Below are 20,468 nucleotides of genomic sequence, written 5' to 3'. Positions count from 1 at the left end.
ATGACTCATGTTCTAGAGAGTTCACCTTACTCATGTTATCATTTCCCCTCAGCTTCTGTACCTAAGCACATAATGTCAGCAATAACATTATCTGGAGCATAGATGGACTCTTAGGCATCTGGGGAAAATAATATTGAACACTAAATATAATTGCACTCTCTTCAGATGTGGTAAGACATCTTTTGTGTCTTTGTGCAGAAAGACTTCTTCAAAGTTAGAAGAAGCTAGTGTTTGACTCTGTATGACCTTAGTGGTATCTGATTTGCTTTCACAAAATCTTAGCTTCACAGGAATTAAGTACAGTGTTAGAGCTAACCTGCTGAGGACAAAACCTAGCATTTTGTGGTCATTCTTGTTTAATTATTTCAGCAGATATAATATGTGCTCATTTATCACAACATGGATAATTGACCAACATGTGGCCTAAACACACATGCTTTTATATACATAGATAAAAAGCTAAAGATTTTATTTCAAAATAAATGTTTCACTGAAAATTTAATATACTCAAACAATAAATATTTACTGGCATGGAATTAATGATGTAAGTGGCACAGAGGGATAAATTGTAGGTCACTATAATGATCTTGAGTTGAAAAGCATCATTGTTCATAAAACAACTCAGATGTCTCGGACTGTTTGCTGATTTGCTGAGGGAATGTTGTGGAAGGATCTGGCATTTAGGTTTGAAAACCTGTTATGTGTTATGGGTTGAGTTTAAAGGTTGATTGTGTGTCTGTGCATGTATGTGCTGGAGATGGAAGAATGTTGAGATGCTGTGAGAAATGAAGATGAAGGAGGCCTGGCCTATGTGGTTTCATATGAAAGCAAAGCCTTCACCTAAATGTAGGACACGGATGTGTGGGGCGTTTAGATATGAACCTTTGTGTGTTTGCTGACCAACTCCTCTCTCTTTCTCTCTCTCTCTCTCTCTCTCTCTCTCTCTCTCTCTCTCTCTCTCTCTCTCTCTCTCTCTCTCTCATTGGAACAACCAGAAAGTAGTTCCTCAGGGTCAGCACACAGGACCTATGGTCCAGCAGACCAATATTACATCTCAGGTGGGCAGCAGGACTTGGGGACTTGTAAGAGTCACACACATGGTATTAGTTTTGAAAGGATGAAAGCTGCAATATTGGCGACATCCTGGAGAGCTACTGAGGGCTGGTGCAGTGTGGCAGGGTCTATGTCCCCGAGGAAAAACCAGAAGAGTCCATTGGTAAAGGGGCAGGTTCAGGAACAGTGGAGACCCTAGAATATTAGAGATGATAGGACTGTGGGATACCCACCAAGGGCGGAGGCAGATGTAAATTAAAGCCAGCCTAAGTTGGAAAGATGAGCTGTTTATGCTGTAAGTCTGAGTCAGAGAATTGTACTACCTAAGATTTTTTTCTTTTCCTTTCTTCTTTCTTCCCTTCTTCCTCAGGTTAGGAAAGCTTTCTCTCTGCACATACAGAAAGCAAAGAGAGGAAGCCCTTCCACGAAGCAGAGTGGGGACTCAGGAAGCTGAAGCCTAGCTTCTCTGTAAGGGTTAGGGGAGGGAGGTTCTAACATCTTGGAAGTGTCTTCCTTCCTTAAGTTTAAAGCAAGCCAGAATGGCTTACTGGACCACTACTGTGGTGTAAAGTCGTCTTGATCTGGCCTTGAACTTGATTCAGACAATTGACAAGGATCTCTACTTGCAGGAGCTTATGAGTATTTTTTTTTATTAACTTGAGTATTTCTTATATACATTTCGAGTGTTATTCCCTTTTCCAGGTTCCGGGCAAATATCCCCCTCCCCCCTCCCCTCCTTATGGGTGTTCCCCTCCCCATTCTCCCCCCATTGCCGCCCTCCCCCCAACAATCTAGTTCACTGGGGGTTCAGTCTTAGTAGGACCCAGGGCTTCCCCTTCCACTGGTGCTCTTACTAGGATATTCATTGCTACCTATGAGGTCAGAGTCCAGGGTCAGTCCATGTATAATCTTTAGGTAGTGGCTTAGTCCCTGGAAGCTCTGGTTGCTTAGCATTGTTGTACATATGGGGTCTCGAGCCCCTTCAAGCTCTTCCAGTTCTTTCTCTGATTCCATCAACGGGGGTCCCATTCTCAGTTCAGTGGATTGCTGCTGGCATTCGCCTCTGTATTTGCTGTATTCTGGCTGTCTCTCTCAGGAGCGATCTACATCCGGCTCCTGTCGGCCTGCACTTCTTTGCTTCATCCATCTTGTCTAATTGTATGGCTGTATATGTATGGGCCACATGTGGGGCAGGCTCTGAATGGGTGTTCCTTCTGTGTCTGTTTTAATCTTTGCCTCTCTCTTCCCTGCCAAGGGTATTCTTGTTCCCCTTTTAAAGAAGGAGTGAAGCATTCACATTTTGATCATCCGTCTTGAGTTTCATTTGTTCTAGGCATCTAGGGTAATTCAAGCATTTGGGCTAATAGCCACTTATCAATGAGTGCATACTATGTGTGTTTTTCTGTGATTGGGTTACCTCACTCAGGATGATATTTTCCAGTCCCAACCATTTGCCTACGAATTTCATAAAGTCATTGTTTTTGATAGCTGAGTAATATTCCATTGTGTAGATGTACCACATTTTCTGTATCCATTCCTCTGTTGAAGGGCATCTGGGTTCTTTCCAGCTTCTGGCTATTATAAATAAGGCTGCGATGAACATAGTGGAGCACGTGTCTTTTTTATATGTTGGGGCATCTTTTGGGTATATGCCCAAGAGAGGTATAGCTGGATCCTCAGGCAGTTCAATGTCCAATTTTCTGAGGAACCTCCAGACTGATTTCCAGAATGGTTGTACCAGTCTGCAATCCCAACAACAATTAAGGAGTGTTCCTCTTTCTCCGCATCCTCGTCAGCATCTGCTGTCACCTGAGTTTTTGATCTTAGCCATTCTCAAAGCTATCAGATTGTACTGACTGGTTTTAGGTGTCAACTTGACACAAACTAGAGTTACCAGAGAAAGGAGCCTCAGATGAGAAAATGCTTCCAGGAGATCCAACTATAAGGCATTTTTTTTTATCAATTAGTGATTGTAATGACTAGTCCCAGTTGTCAACTTGTCTACATCTGGAATGAACTACAATCCAGAAATGGAGAGCACACCTGGGATTCTGATCTTGAGGCTAGAAGACACAGATCTTGACATGGAGTGACACACACTTTTGATCTGGATCTGGAGGTATAGTGGATGTGAAGATCTTAGGCCTACACAAGGTTGTACACACATTGAATCCAAGGAGACAATGGTAAGCAGATCTCTGAGGTCAAGGTAAGCTTGGGACAGAACAAGTTCCAAGTTAAGAAAAGCTTAGGTTCAGTCACACACCTTCTGTGCCATACCTTCTCCTGGAGGCCTACAGAAGGAAAATGGAAAAAGGATGAATTTGTGCTTCTTCATCTGCTTGCACTTACTTTGCCAGCACATTTGTTGAAACCCACTTCTTCAGGATTCAAGGTTATACAGAAGATCAGGTAAAGTACCCAGCCTCATGGGCCTGAGCAACTACTAGATTCTTGGTCTTTCCTTTCTCAGCTGCCCACTGTTGGACTAGTTGGACTGCAGACTGTAAGTCAGTCCAATAATTTCCCTTAATGTGTATAGATGCATTCCATAGGTTCTGTAACTCTAGAGGATGCTGATTAATACAGAGGCTGGCACCTGGAGTGGTTCTAGAGGAACAGATGTATGAGGATGAACGTTTTAGATATCTGGAATTGGCTTAATAATTTGACAGAATCTTTTAAACCACTAGCACTTTCAGCTATTGAAACCTTTCCAATCACTCTTTCTTCTGGGAGCGTAGATGCCTTTGATTATCTTGATTCATCATTTGGGACTGGCAATGGATTAGTATATGAAATTTTCTACAGTTTGGGGGGAAATAAAGAAAATGAATTTGCAAGCTGTTTGTTTTTAGCATCTCTGGATAAATTGATAAGGGAAGGGAATGAGTGGCGTGATAAAATTGACCAGCTCCAGATGCGAATAAACTATCTAGAGGTTTCTAAATGTGCCCTTGAAGAGAATCTCTTCTCCAGCAGCCATAGAGCACAAGTTGCAGAAAATCAAAGAGAAGCACATTATAAGGTTAGCTGAGTTACAGCAAAAATTGAAATATCAGCCTCAGAGGATATGAGCTGATGGTCCTCTGTTCTTAAAGAAGGCAGACCGAGCAAGCCATGGGAAGGAAGCCAGGAAGCACCACACTTCCATGCCTCTACATCAGCTCCTGCCCCCAAGTTCTAGTCCTGACTTCCTCTAGTGAGGGACTATGAACTGGAAGAGGGAGCCGAATAAACCCTTTCTTCCCCAACGTGCTTTTTAGCTGTGGTGTTTCATCACAGCAATGGAAACCCTGGCTAAGACACAGGCTTTTACCTCCAATCATCAGGAGGGTGAGGAAGAAGCCAGTCATCCTGGAAGTTCGTCGTCTTTATAACATAGTCACAACTTCTTTCTTATTAAGGAACTCTTCTGTAATGTACACTTATAGTAGACAACAGTAAAAATGAATTCATCAATTTCCCTAATGCCTATTATCCAGCACTGTAACTAATTTTTTCAAAAGCTTCTTTTAATGATAGTTTTTAAATGCTTTAACCTCCCTTCTAGCCCACCACCTAACAGAGGTAGTGGAAAAGAAAGGATATGGGGTAAGTAGACATGTTTAGAAATGGTTCTTTGGAGCAGATCCCATATACTTTGTTAGGAAATCAGCAGTTCAGTTCATAGGACAGCAGTGGCAGCTTGATCGACTCGAAAATACTTCACAGATACAGCAGCAGTCAAGGTCAGTAGTGTAGTGATACCAAGCACAGACCAGCAGCAGTGGCACAACCCATCAGGAATAGCCAGACGTCAGCCAAATCAGCATGAGGCAGCAGGAGAGAGCGGGGCCAACAGGAACGCCAGGAGAGGTTCTGTGCTGTGCCTCTCTTAACAAAGCTAAGATCAGTGAAGGTGTGAGACCCAGAAAGTCAAACAAGCCTAGCTCAGCCTCCATCACTGTGGAGTCCTTCTAATATTCCCTCTAAACACCACATGTCTGTCCTCCATGGGTCTCGCCTCAGCATGTGTCTTGCCTCAGTACATGAATCCGTTTCCGCTGACATCATTCTGCCAGTTGGCCTGAGTCTGAGGAGGGGGCGGCAAGCAAAGGAAACAAGCACCAGTTTATTGTTACTTTTCTCTCTATGGAGTCCCAACAAATGGAGCTCGACTATGAAGTGTAAGGTGGACTGATAGATTCATGTCCTTAATAAGTAATTCTTTATCACGTGTCCATTCACAGGCTTGCTTTAACAGAACATCCTTTCGCCTGTGTCTGCTTCAGTGAAACGTTCCATCGATATTTGCCCCAGTAAAACACCATCCATTACAACCTACTTTCCAAAGAGCCCTTAAGTTTCCACTTCACGTTTGTTCTCTTTCCCATCCACTTAATGGGATGGGGGAAAACTGCCCTGTTTTCTTAATCTCTCTTGGTCTTTGGATGGTCATTGTCTACCCCATTCCCATATCACATTCTATGAATGCATTGCTAAGTCTGATGAATCCAGGGGCTGTGCAATGAGGGAGCCCCACGGTCAGGGCATTGAGCTACAGGACTTAAGTTTACACTGCTGGGTTTTGGTTTTGCTTAAATCTGAGTGTTCTTATGCCCCAGTTATTACCTTTGGAATACTAAACTATATAGCTTAGTTTCTGATTTTACAGGAGCTCACAGTTTGGGAATTGGATTTTTAAAGAACTGGGATTTTTAAAGACTATGAGACTTAAACGTTGGACTATGTTTTATAATAGGATATTAATGTATGATTTGGGGGGCTAAGGAATGGAAGGTTATGGTTTGAAAATGATGAGTTTGTGTGTCAAGTTGAGGAGGGTGAAGTTAACTTCATTCCTGGTCAACTTAACATAGCCTTGAGTCACTTGAGAGAGGAGTCTCAACTGAGAAGATTGCTCAGAAGAGGTTGGCCTGTGGGCATTTTGGGGGAGGTGGGAGACGTTTTGATTATTGGTTGATTTAGCAGGGCCCAACCCAGTGTAGGCTAGACAATTTCCTGGGCAGGTAGTCCTGGGCTGTAGAGAAAATGCTAGTTAAATATGAGCCAGCAAATAGACATTCCTCCATAATGTCTGCTTTAAGCTTCTGCTCTCACCTCCTTTAATGATGGATTGTAATCTGTGAGCGGAATAAACCATTTTATTGAAAACAATTTTTCTTCCAGTATATTCTGATCATAGTTTTCTCTTTCCTCCCCCTTCTCCTCCCTCTCTCATCTTCTTCCACATCCTCTCCATCTCCCCACCGACCCAATTCTATCCCTTCTTTCCTTTTCTTTAGAAAACAAAGTGTTCGATAAATAAACAAACCAAAATAAAACAAAGCAAACAGACAAACAGAGCAAAACAAAAATCAAAAACAAAGAATGCATAGGAGATATACACATATACATGCAGCCAAACACACACACACACACACACACACACACACACACACACACACACACACACACACACACACACACCTATAAAAACCAAAATTGGAAACTGTAAAATATAAGTAAAAGATAAGTAAGATTAAAAATACCTTATTATTATATGACAAAGCATTTCCAAAATGCATGCCATTGAATTGGTTTTGATGAGTAGATGTTGGCTATCTATTCTTGGGCATGGGGTCTCCCTTAACTGTGGTTTGAATAGCCAGTAAGACTCCATTGGGGGGAGGGTGGATTTCTCTTTTCCAAGCAACTGTTAATTGAAGATAGCTTCTGAGTTAGGGATGAGGGCTTGTGTTCCCTTTCTCAAAGACTGAGACACTATCTGTGCAGGCCCTGTTCGTGCTGACAGTTTCTGTGAATTCATATGTGCATTAGTCCTGTTGGATCTGAGAGGCACTGTGTTCTTGGTGTCTGCCATATCCACTGGTTTTTACACTCTTTTTGCCTCTTCTGCATCTTTTCCTGAGCCTAGAAGGGAGGATTTTCTTGAAGATAATCTCATGTAGGACTGAGTGTTCCCAGGTCTCTCATTCACTGTACATTGTCTAGGAGTGGGTCATTCTTAGTTTCCATCTACTACAAGGGGAAGCTTCTCTCATGATGGCCAAGCAAGAACTGATCTGTGGGTATAACAGCACATCCACAAGAGTCATTTTATTGCTATGATTCTTTAGAACACAAATAGATTCACCAAATAATGGGGCAAAGTGTAAACTAGACCTCTTTCGCACAACTGAAACCTCTATCCTACTAGTATTCTTGGTACTGAAAGGTGCCTTGCATGCTATGAGAGGAGAAAGCTAAGCCCCAAGCTAGTTTTGTAATCTAGCTGTGATCTCTAATGGTGACATATCTGCATGTCATGCTGGAATAATAGTGGCATAAAATTGTATCCAATCAACCACTTTCTAATTGGATCTAAGGCCCATTCCATGAGATGAAACCCATACTTGACACTCCTTGGTTATCCAAGAATCTAATACTACATGGACCATGAACCTAGAGAAAACCCCAACTCTATTCTACTAAATAAAAGAAACCAGTTTTATCCCAAAGCTGCTTTTTGTTTGAACACTGTTATCAAAGCAAGAGACAGAAAACTAATAGTGGCTAATTCTTTCCATCCAAAGAGCTTGCCTTGGTCCTTGAGTCCAAGGCCCAAACAAATCATTTTGATATGAGAAAGGTCTCTGGTCTTGCATTCCAGTGTGCTCCTGTTTCCCAATATGACCCAGGATCATTGTGGGTAACTGTGGTTTGAATTACTATATTGTTTTGACAAATCGTATATGTATTCTAGTCTTTAGGAAAAACATGTAGCTTTAAAAAGTGTTTAGTTTGTTACACAATGACTTTTTTGTAAACTACTTTGCTTCTTGTGGCTCCTGCACCAGAACATCAGAGAATTTTCTTACCTGATGCCCCTGCTCATCATGACTTTCTAACAGTGTACTGAGTTAGGAAAGGCTATCATCCTATGCCAGTTATAACCAGATGCTAGAAATATGAGTTATTAAGAAGTTATGGATGTGGGTGATAAAAGGCAATCAAATAAATTAATGCTTTCATAGAAAATCTAGAAAAACTTTAGTGTGGAGATCAGCGTATAACCTACAGGAGCTCAGACTACTGGTTTTCTTAAAGGAATAACTATTTTTTTTTCTGGGAAAAGAAAAGGTTGGTCCACAATGTGGTTCTATGAAAAAAAAAAGTCTTTAAACTCCAGGAAACTTTCTGTGTTTACATTTTATGTAGATGGGCAACTTGTATCTTTATACTAACCCTAATTATGAAATACATCTAGTTTATGAAAAATGAAGTCTTTCATATTAAATCCAACAGACATATGGGAGTACCTGTGATTTTCATTTGTGTTAAATCTGGTCTACAGCGGGAAGGCTGGGAGATGACTCAGCAGGTAGAAATCTCACTGCAGTGTGAAGACCAGTGTTCAGATCCCAAGAACCCAGTAAAAGCTGTGTGAACATGACGAGGTCTGTGGAAAGGGGACACAGGTGATCCCTTGAGCAAGCTAACTAGCCAGACTAGTCAAGAGACTTTGTTTCAGTGTATCACATAGAATTCAACAGAGGAAGACACCTGATATCAACCTTGGGCCTCCACCTACGGCACAGATATGTGCGTGTACATTTGCACAAGCTCGAGCATGTACATACACACATACACACAGAGAAACATATACACCATGCACACAACACACATTTTATACACAATAAAATAAGTGTTCTGTATGAATATTCATAAAGATAGTTTTTTTAATCATGCACACAGCTTGCCACCTTCTTCTGTACAGAATAAACTGTGATTGAGAAAGGAATTAAAAAAAATCTCATCTCCTCATGGTTATTTCACATTTCCCACGTCTGGGGCATCCTTGTCTTCATGAATCTTTCATTGCCTCAGAGTTGGGTAATAGAATGGGGTATATCAGGACTGAAGATTTTCTAGGTGAGACGCTTGTAATCAGCTGATGGGCTGAATGCAATTGCTATGCGGGATGTAATTCCCATACAACACTCCATAGGAAGGCCCGAGCAAGGGTAAAACAGACTCTCCACAGCGTGGGCACCACTTATCCATGATTGCACAGTTCTTACATGGTGCACCCTGGAATCCAGGAGCTGTGATGTGAATAGCAAGCCTTGAGGACAAGGCTTGGGAAGCAAGGGACTTGATATATGGCTCTTTGTACATCTCTTGACATGATTGAGATCACACTGTTGAATGTTCCTCTGTTCTTTCTAAGAAGAGATGAGCCAGGAAATAATTTTCTAAGTCTCACCTCAAGCAATCAATTCAAATGCTTTCCTCAAGATTTCAGGCTTTGATGGCTTCTGAACTTTTCTCTGCTCTCAGTGAGAACCCCTTGCACTGTTTTTAGGATGAAACTTTCCCCTCCCAGTTTATCTTTTCTATCGCAGAGGAAGAACCAAGTTAAACGAATTTGTTTTACTATTCATATTACCTGTTTCATAATGGATAATTACTAGTTTTCACTAAGCCATTGTTCTAGGACTTCCTAGCTTTTTTAATGTATGAATTGTCATAAATTACAATAATAATATTTATTTATTTTGACAAAATAGCCTTAGATTCACGACATAGCCAATCGGACTTGAACTACTGATCTTTCTGCCTCTACTTCCTAAATGCTCCCGTTATAGGCGTGCACTCCCATGCCTTGCTTATTAAATTACTCTTGTTAAAAAAAGTTGCAGTTTGAAAATGCTGTAATTTCTTTGCTTTGTAAATTCATGAAGATTGGTAGCTCTGTGTTTCATTTTTTCCAACGTCATCTAATCTTTTTTTTTTTTTTTTATATACCTGAGAAAGTGGTGCTATCGGTAGCCACATATCAGAAATTTTGGCTCACACCACTTATAAACCAGTGACTCTGAGTCTCATAACTTCCTAAATATCAGTGGCCTCTGTGTAGTGCAGACAATAATTATATATGGAGTCACATGAGCATTGAGTATAATAGTGCTTATATATGGATTAAAGCGATAACTCATTGGTTAAGAATGTGTACTACTCTTCCAGAGGACCTGAGTTCAGCATTCATATCACATAATTCTTGACTGCCTGTAACTCCAACTTGAGTGGTATCTGACACCTCTACCCTTTGGAAGCATCTGCACTTAGGTGCACAAACCCTCTCCCATACAGATGTTTGCATGATGTAAAAAGAAATCTGAAAAATGTACACAAAGCTCTTGACCTGTTGCATGTGTTAAACATTAGCTATTGATGTGATCATTACCATTTACTTAGGAGTTATTTTAGTATAATTTATATTTTGTGGTTTATATTTCCTTGACAATATAACATGTTAGATTGACTGACGTTTAGTCCTCGTATCATGCAACCATTCTTTCTTTACATTCTTATTTTCTACTTATTTTCCTATTTCTCTCTCTCTGAACAGTGTTTAATATTAAGAGGTGTATTGAGAAGAAGTTTAGATACCTTCATCTCTGGAAACATTGTGATGACCACAGTTTCAATGCCCATATATAAATTCAATAAGATTGCATTTTTTTAACCTTCTGGTGGTTCTTTGTGAATGTCACATCAGGCACTTCAGGCCTACTCATCTCTCCATCCCCTCATACCTCTCCTCCACCCCTGTAATCTCCCCCCAACAGAGAAAAAAAATTCTTAATGTGGAAACTGTAGTGTGTTACAGTGTATCACACAATATGCCCTTTTCCCCACACTTTTTTTTTTTTTTTGCAAATGTTCATTGCAGTGACTCGTAGGGGGCCTCTGGCTTCTGCTGCTCTATCAGTGCTGGAATCTCACTGGGACTCCTCTCAGATGGCTCCTCTGTTGCTTCCCTATGACATGAAAATCCTGTAGCTTTAGATCTGTAGGACTAGTCCCTTCATGCATTCCAGTAGTGCATCCATGGGATAGATGATCGAATGGGCAAATTCAAAGTCCTGAATCTGGGCCTGAGGTATCTGAGCTCATCAGCCTGCCACCCTGCTCTCACACCCACCAACAGCCCCTGCAACCCAAACAGGACCAGCTCTACCTGGCTGCCCAGTTGAGGTGCCTGCTCTGCCTAGTGCTGTAGCCGGTAGTTCCACTCTCATGACTTGGGGCCAGCTCTCCCACTTGCCACAGATGGTGAGGAATGAGGAAGAGGAGGAGGGCATATCTTCTTCTTTAGAGCTGGCTTTCCTATCCTTAGACCCTTAGGCCATCTGACCTGCAATGCCCACTTCTAGGGTCAGCTCCTCTGTGCTGCCCAAGTGAGGAGCAGGGCCAGCTCTTCAGCTCTGATGACCCCAGGGCCAGCTCTCCTGACTCCTATAGTTGGCAAGCATCAAGAGGGGAGAATCTTTCCCTCACCGGTCACCCCATAGCAGGCAAGTGGCACAGCCAGCTCTCCCATGCTCATTCTCTTAGGGCCAGCTCACCTTCATCTCTGACACCAGGGTTAGCTCTACTGCCCGGCAAGGTGTTGGGCTTACTGTCCTGAGTGCTGCAGCTGGTGAGGGGGAGGGCCTTTTCTCTTGCTCTCATGACCCCAGGACTAGCTTTTCACTCAACACAGATAATGAGGGGTAAAGGGAGAGGAACAGAAAGGAGAGGAGGAGGGGAGGAGGAGGGGGAGGAAGAGAAGGAGAGGGGGAGGGTGGGAAAGAGGAGAGGGAGGAGGAAGAGGAGGAGGAAGAGGAAGAGGAGGAAGAGGAGGAGGAAGAGGAAGAGGAGGAAGAGGAGGAGGAAGAGGAAGAGGAGGAAGAGGAGGAGGAAGAGGAAGAGGAGGAAGAGGAGGAGGAGAAGAAGAGGAGGAGGAAGAAGAAGAGGAGGAAGAGGAGGAAGAGGAGGAAGAGGAGGAGGAAGAGGAAGAGGAGGAGGAAGAGGAAGAGGAGGAAGAGGAGGAGGAAGAGGAAGAGGAGGAGGAAGGTATCTCTTATCCATTCCATTGAATGAGAGAATAGGGCCAGCTCCCACACACTCATCCTTGGGTCTGGCTTACCAGCAACTCCTGCAATGTGCAGGGTCCACTGTCCTGAGTTTTGCAGCAAGTTAGAGGCAGGGTAAGCTCTCCTGCCTTCAGGGCCAGCTTTTTCTTGATGTCCAGGTGAAGGGTGGGGCTAATACTGCACAGCCCTCAGATATCAACATGTCTCCAGGGACCTCTGCTTGACCTTTGGAGATAATAGATGCCTGCTGCTATAAGGTCACAGACCAAGATGTGGCTCCTGCTGGCAGCACAAGTCAGATCCCACCATGGTGCCAGGGGCATCACTGGCCACTCACATCAGGCTGTTCCTCAGTACCCTCAAGTCTCCAGGCCCACCTTTCTTCATTGTGCCCACATCCTTCTGTTTCTCTTTCTCTTCCATTTCTCCACCACGTCCGCATTGCTCCTAGGGTCTCTGAGTATCTGGGGTCATCTTAGGACTGGACTCAGGAGGACTATGCCCTTCCTCCACATTATGGCGCCAGGCAGGAATGATTTCAGGCATGGTCTTCCCATCAAGGCCTGCATAACGCTGCACTGATGGGCATCTCAGGCTAGCCCCATGGCACTGGTCTGCTGGTTATCCACGGTTCACTCCTCTTCTGGCCCTCCTGGGTGGCTCCTTGCAAGGGTCGTCTTCAGGGTTTGTGTGCTCTCAGTCCTGGAAGTTGTTCCAGGCCTGACTGGCACTGGACTGATGGTTGTTTCTGGCTTGCTTTGTTCAGGGACTGTTAGGCTACTAAATGTTCTTAGGTCAGAACACTGAGCAGACATAGTCTCTCTCCTCTCTGCCACCTACTGACACACATGTGACACAGCAGCCACACCTGCAACACCTCTAGGGGCAGGAGGATTGCATTTTTTAAATGATATGGCATCCAGAAATACATTCTTATAGTTTACAAAGATATGAATTTTAAAGGCTAAAACTAAAATTTAATTCTGGCTATAGATTTCAGAATCAATTCACTACGGTTAATTATTTCTTTTTAGTTTTGGAGTGTCGACTATTGTTCACATTTTAGTCTTTTTCTTAAATAATTCATCCTTCAAAGACAGTTGTTTCATTTCTCTAAGAGACACAATCACATGTGTATATGCACACATATATACATGTATGCAATCATATACACTAAGGTGTGTGATGTGCATACGCATGTATATACATGGACTTCTTCCAATGACATAAGGTGTGTATGAGGGAGATGATAAGGGTTAAGTTACCTCTTATGCAGGTCATTTGTTAGGGGATTGTTTTTAGCAGTTTTCTCTGTAGCTGAGTTCATGTTCTTCCTCTTTGAAAATGAAGTCAGGGGTGGGGATGTAAATTTGATCCCTAGTTCTGCAATGATGACAAGATATCATAAACAGTATTTGCTCCCCCAAGTCACTATGAAGATTATGCAGGTGGCTTCATTTGGAGTTATTGACCAGAGTAGACAGTACAATGCACTAGATGCCAGTATGGCATAAGACTTTGTCTCATCAAACCATTTACAACTGAGATCACGCTATTCATTAGTACATTCCTGATTCTCGGGAGAGCACACTACCCTCTCCTGCCATAAGACTGTGAACACTGAGCTGAAAACCCTTTTGTCGTGACAAGGGGAAGCCAAGAAGCAGATGTGGAAAAGAGTGTTCACTTGTAAGACTTGGAGGTTTAAATGTGATTATTTGTAAAGTACACAGAATCCTGCCAAATACCCACGCATGCCAAATAAATAGAGCTGTACCAATTGTTATTGGAATTTTTTTTCCAGAAACAGAGTCAATTCCAGGTTTCTTTCAAGTCAGACCAGAGGTCAAGGCTTGAAGTGAAGGTGATACTCAGACGAAGGTGGAAATGGCTAGTGTTGCCATAGAGACAGGCAGGCATAGCATACACATACAGGTAGTACTAACAGTCATTGTTACTTTTCATGGGCAATGAATCTGGTTAGCCAAGTTTATTCATAGACTGTCATTATATTTTCTTTGTTTTTCATGGTAGGTAGATCTTATAATTAAGAAAGTTTCATTTTTCCAAAGATTGTATGGATATCAGGAACCCTCTGTTATTGGGTAGATGTGAAATGTGACTCCTCTCTAGTTCCGACTCAACTCTTGCTATACTGATGGTGGTGCCATGTTGGGATGCTATGGAACCTTTAGAAGACAGGGGCTGGCTGAAGTCATGCCTAGAAGATGACCATTGGGATAATAGCCTAGTTCCTGGTTCTGATCCCTCTTTTTCTGTGTCCTGATCTACCGCATCATGAGTTACCTCTGTCACATGTCATTAGGCTCATAATACTGCCATGCCTTCCCTGCTATGGCGAATTGAAATCTCTGAGTCTATGAGCCAAAGTGAAATGTTCCCCTCTTGTTTGAGTCATGGATTTGGTTTTCATATGGAAATAACTGATATGTGGTCCTAAGGCAATCTGAAATCTTCAGCTATTTAATATGGGCAAGGAACAGAAGATTCCGGGAAAGGTGGGAAGGGAAGAGAGTCAGCTAAGTTGGGTAGCTTGCCATGATAGAGAGTGAAAGGTAGTGATTTAGAAAAGGAGTATATGGAAACTGGTAAAAAAAAAAAGTGGTAGAAAATTATAATTTAAATCCTTACCTTTATGTTCCCTTTAAAAATTTCAATAAAATGTTACTTTACCAATGTTTTGGTGTATATAAATTTTAGTGCCCCTTCAAATTCCTGTGTTGAAACTGACTCCCACTGGGATGGTACCATGCTTGACTCTTGACACCCAGTTGCTCTCAGCAAGAATCCAGCTTGTTCTATAGTATGCGTACAGAAAGATGGTCCCAGATAAATGTTTATTTACCCTCTTTCACTAGATAGTAATTTGTAACAGTCAAGGAAGTTTTCAGTGTTTTAATTCATGTTTTCATTGCAAATAATCAGTTAAGATCATATATGATTTGAATATTCATAGTAACAATTAGAGTTGACAAACTAATGCAGGAAACTAAAATACTTTTAAAATTGCCATTATTTAAATATGAAGAGGATAACAACATTCCAGTTTGTTAAGAAACAACTGTTTATGTACTGGTAAATTCATCATTTTCCAAAACCAAGTATTTCTATTATAAGCAGTATGGATATATTAGATTCTCAGTTTCAGTTTTTAAATTCAATTTGCACATCAACTTAAGTTGCAGCTCACAGAGTAAGGTGTCAGAGAACTACTGAAATATTTATTGGATAAAGAACATAAAAATACTCATTCTCTCCATTTGGCTTGAGATTTCCAGGGTACCCCAAAACTAGGAAATACCAGCTGAATTGAGAAGGAAATAATCACCCCATTTTGCCAATGCTTTCTTTCTTAGAACTGAGGATTATTAATATTTTTTATACTTAACTGATTCTAGACCAAAAATATGACCTTCTGTAAATCTTGCTCACACAACACTCATAACTGAGAAATATAACAGATAATAATTAGTGTTTTGTAAAAACGTCTTTACTGAGCATAATGATCATTATTTAAAAATTTATGGGATATCTAAAGGGGTCACAGGGAAGTTCCCTTTAACCTTTTCAATTTATAGTACTTCTTGTTTTGGGGAAGATCTTTATAGTGACTATTTACATTACAAAGGAAAATCAGAGGCTAAACACGGCTAAAGATCCTCTGGGCAACCAATATATAAACATTTAGGAAATAAAACATAAATCAGAAGGATTATTCAATAAAGAATTTCTTTTTCTTTTCAAGTGGAATTGAAAAATTCCTCTAGTAAGGGCTAGTTAATAATTAATAGGACCCTTTATTAAGAGTAGATGGCTTGATCAAGTACTGTAGCATATTAATTCATCCCCAAAGCCAAGAGAAAAGGCTTTTGAAAGTTGCCGAAGTGGGGGATAGACTTTCTTGAGCTATTGTGTGGTCTAATATTACTTGATTGCTCTATTGTAGAGTACCAGACCACAACAAAGGCAGCATATGACTTATTTTTCAAAGAGACACAGAAAAAAAAAGACATTCAGCAGAGTTCACAGCTGCTATTGTTCTCTTACAGTTATTTTCAGTAATTTTTTTAATACATTGAAATGGCCACACACAGTAAGAATAATCATGACATAGCAATTTTGGGGGGAACTGGCTTTGTAATTCTAGATTATTCTGAATGCATTGTCCTATTTGAGGGAGTTTTGTTATTATATCACACATAATCCAATAATGGAGGAGCTGAACTTCAAATAGTTGACATGAGCTTATATTTTGCAGATATTAAATTAAAAGCATATGAATTTGGCTTCTTCAATTGTGTTTTTATATTTAGAGCCAATTAAATCTTTATATCATTAATACCCATAAAGGACCTAATTAATTTTTTCCATTGAGAAATAGCATTTTTAAAAATCCTAATTGTTTTCTTCTATACCTACATCTAACAGTTAATTGCTTTTACAAGTCAGGTCTATACATCTGCTATTGACTACTTATGCAATTATGTCATCAACTTCTCCTCAAGTCTAGAAATAGCCAGCTGTCTACTGAATAATTATAAATGGTAGGTTCTTTTTTATATTATGGAAAAATACTCAGTGTTAAACTCTTACACATTCAACAAATGTAACATAAAAATCAAATCTGGCTTTATGTTAGGAAACTGACAAACTGATCAGAAAATTCATATGGAAATGTCAGAGATCTATATTAGCTAAAATAACTTTGAGAAAGATATATGTGCCTAAAGTTTTCATTCTCCCTTATTTTAAACCCACTACTGACCGGTAATAATCAAGCCAGGATGGTACTGAGCCAGGATAACTGTATATAGATTACGGTAATAGAATTAAGCATCTAGAAAGATATTGCAGTGTCTGTTCATTTAATTTTGACAAAGAAAGCAAGTTGATTCAATGAAGCAAAAAATAATCATTTTTAAAATAAATGGTCCATGTATAACTTGATACTCGTGTGAAAAAATACAGGTTTAAACACATATATAATGTGATATCCACTATAAAAACAAACGATTGCAGACACAAGTGTAATATCTAAAGGTAAAGCAAGTCTACACCTCTGTGTCATTGGGCTATGGCTTCTCAGGAATCACATTGGAAACATCATAACAACCCAGAACATTGGTAAATTAAACTTTAGTGTCAGTTAGGACTTTTATGCTGAAAGGGGACCAACAAAAAGGTGACCGCAGAATGGGAGGGAATATTCAGCTGTCATTTAACGGGGGAAAGAACTTTAATGTCGGGTATATGAAGAACTCAACAGGCAACCCAATCAAAAACTTGGCAAAGGATCTGAATAGGCAGTTCTTCAAAGGAATCTGGAAATGACGAAAACCCACATGAAAAGACGCTTAGCACCATCAGTCGTTAGGGAAATACAAGTGAAAAACCACAATGAAATTCTACTTCACACTAACCGAATGGCTATAATAGAAGAGACGGACACAGTGGTTCATGAGTGCGCCAGTTAAGTCTGTCTGAACACACATTCTGTTTGGTTTGTAATACTTCTGGTGAAGAGTTTCAATTGCTCAAAAGGTTAAGCATAGAATTATCGTAGGATCCCCAAATTTTATTCTAAATATTGGATGATACACAGAAACAGTGAACGTTTCACACACTCGCACGCAAGTTTTCCTATCAGTATTATTTATATTAGACAAAAGGGAGGGGGGGGCAACTGAAGTACTTACCCATAAATGAATGAAAAACTATGGTGTAGTAAATCAAAGGAATGCTATTCAGTATGATTTGAAAAGAAAGTGTCGGTGAGGTGGCTCAGTAGTTTTGAATATTTGCTGGTATTGCCCAGGACTGGAGCTTGGTTTCCAACACCCATGTTGGGCATCAGACAGCTGCCTGCGATTCCAGCTCCAGGGTATCGGATAACCAGTCCTGACCTCTGTGAACACCTGCACTCACAGGGCACCCACAACACCCACAAAATTCGAGCACACATGCCGAGAGAGAGGAAGAAAACAAACCCGAAGAACAAGCAAAACCTAGAGTGTCACAGCATAGATGAACTTCGAACGTAAAACATTTATCACAAAGGAGCCTGTCACAAAACATTCCGAACTCCACAGATACCGGATGTTCAGGATGAACTAATCAACCCAAACACGAAATCAGATTAGCGATTGCCTGGGGCTCGGAAGGGAGAATGGCAGCACCTGCTGAGTGTATGAAGCTGCTTGGTGCAGAGGTAAAATGGTCTAAAATTAGGTAATGGTGATGATTGCACAATCCCGGAAGTCTATTGAGTTGTACACGTCACACGAGTGAACTGTGCAATGCCAATCCCGTATCAATAGCGCTGCTGAGCGTGAGCTCACCTCTGAAACGCCATCTAAGAGGAAAGTGACTGTTTTTCAGGCTTGTTATTCTTAATGACGTTAGCATGTGTTTCATAGGAGTCTCCCGATATACTCTGGATTATTTCATATGCTTTTTCTCTCTCCTGTTCTTTGTCTGTGCTTCTTTTGTTCCAAGTTATTCAGTCTATAAAGTTAGAGTTCTATGGTAGTGGACTTTGAACATCTAGGAGATCTAGATTGTATAACTAAGTTTTCCCATATTTTAATCAGCATTAATGTAGGTTATTAATAATTAATTAATTAAATTTGAGAACGGTCTCATTCTCTAGTCCAGGCTGACTTAGAACTTGTGACAATCCTCCTCTCTCTGTTTTCGAAGTTCTGGGATTACAGACATGAGGCACCTCGCATTGGTTAGCTGAGGACGTTTCAATTTAATATCTACTAAACACGTAACACCACTTCCATGTTTATGCTTGAATTTGGCAGGTGTACTTGACAATTATAAGTCATAACTTCACACTGCAGGACCTCAGATAAATGGTCTTTTTCTGAGTTTTGACATTTCTTATTAAACTCAGAGAAAATTTTATTTTCGAAGATAGCAGAAAAGAAATTGAATTTATTTCACCTGGGGAAAGAAAGCTCAAAGAGAATATTATAGTACTTGAACTATCTTGGTTACTTAGCATCTCTAGTTTCTGACTCTCTCTCTCTCTCTCTCTCTCTCTCTCTCTCTCTCTCTCTCTCTCTGTGTGTGTGTGTGTGTGTGTGTGCACACACATGCATGTACATGCATGCACTCAGGCATGTTTGAGAGCACATGTATAAAACCAGTGATCGATAGTTGGTATTATAGCTCAGGATCTGTCCTCCTTGCTTTTTGAGACACAGTTTCTCAGTGGGTCCTGGGAATTTCTAGCTAGTCTAGCTAGGAAGTCACTGGGCTCCATTCACTTCTGTCTCCCTAGTGCCGGGATTCCAAGCCTGTGCATGCTAGGTATCTGAACTTGGGTACTCCTGTTGGTTTAGCAAGTATTTTATGGTCTAAGATCTCTCCCCTGCCCTAGTTTACAAGAAATATTCTCAAAGACTAGCTCAGTGAGCACTAACCCAATGATGAAACCTTGAAAGTCAAGATTCAAACACTGAGGTGATTTGCCAAATATAAGCCTTGCGTTATCTTTTTCTTCACGACTGTAAGAAAGATGGCATGAACCTAGACTATAGATAATGACAGGTGGAGACGAAAGCTGTTCCCAGATAAAGTACTTGGGCATGCCCCACCCTATGATACTTTGCACTTGTAGAGTTACAAAGCAGTCCGTTTCTTCATTTTGTTCTGTGAACCTTTCATTCAGACTGCTTTATTCCAACATGAGATAAATATTTAAATTCCTTCTGAGGTGTTTCATACCATTTCAGACTGGGAACCAGCGCCGGTAAAACAGAGGAAGTGGTGGTAATCTAAGCTAGGTCTGAATAAAACTGGGAAGTTGATGGACATTTTCTTCCACAACACTTTCCTTTCTCCCTCTCATTCACATAGTGCTTATAGTTCTTGGTAGGAAGCGTGATGCGGTAGGAAAAGCTTTCCTTCTGGAACCATCTTTCCTGCATGCAAGTTGTTCATCTGGCTTCATCGGCTCAGCTAGCCTCGGCCTCCAGTTTTTCGTCGTCAAGGAAATGGCAGTCCTGCTTTCATAACTTGGTGTTTGTGCACACAAGGGACTAGATATACCAGTTCCATTTCCATTCCATTCTGGTTGAGGCCCCTCTTATAAAAGAAAATAAGAGATTTAGCCTACTCCAAAGTGTTCAATACTATGTCATTGGTTTTAAATATCACATAAATTGCTATTATACCAAAGGCATTGAGCCAAATATCCATAGCCAGCTGATAGCTTGCATGATAGCATGAGCAAAATGGTGTACATGTTACCTCCATAATAATGTTTGGAAGAACTTAAGACATTATGTGTGTTCTAAAAAATCTCCCATCCTCACTTTTATTATATATTTATTATATATAATCCTACATATTTATTATCCTATATATTTATTATATATAATCCTACAAAGAGGGTTTTTTTTTTCAACTCAAAGGCTTCTGGGAAATGGTAATATTAAAACATGAACACTTTGTCAGTGTTAGTTTGCCACTTGT

The 20,468-nt window shown here is 40.7% G+C and overlaps 1 long non-coding RNA gene and 1 pseudogene across 3 annotated transcripts in view; one reads left to right on the top strand and one right to left on the bottom strand.

The window, feature by feature from the left end:
- Nucleotides 1-20,468, top strand: part of LOC148005408 (uncharacterized) — a 353,046-nt gene that overhangs the window by 151,822 nt on the left and 180,756 nt on the right. The gene's annotated exons all lie outside the window — the stretch shown is intronic.
- Nucleotides 12,729-12,850, bottom strand: LOC120093441 (small nucleolar RNA SNORA17; annotated as a pseudogene).

Source organism: Rattus norvegicus, chromosome 6, assembly GCF_021556685.1.
Source record: "Rattus norvegicus strain SHRSP/BbbUtx chromosome 6, alternate assembly SHRSP_T2T, whole genome shotgun sequence".
Lineage (NCBI taxonomy): Eukaryota > Metazoa > Chordata > Mammalia > Rodentia > Muridae > Rattus > Rattus norvegicus.
Note: the sequence above shows the minus strand (reverse complement) of the source record. Positions and strands in the feature narration are given on the sequence as shown.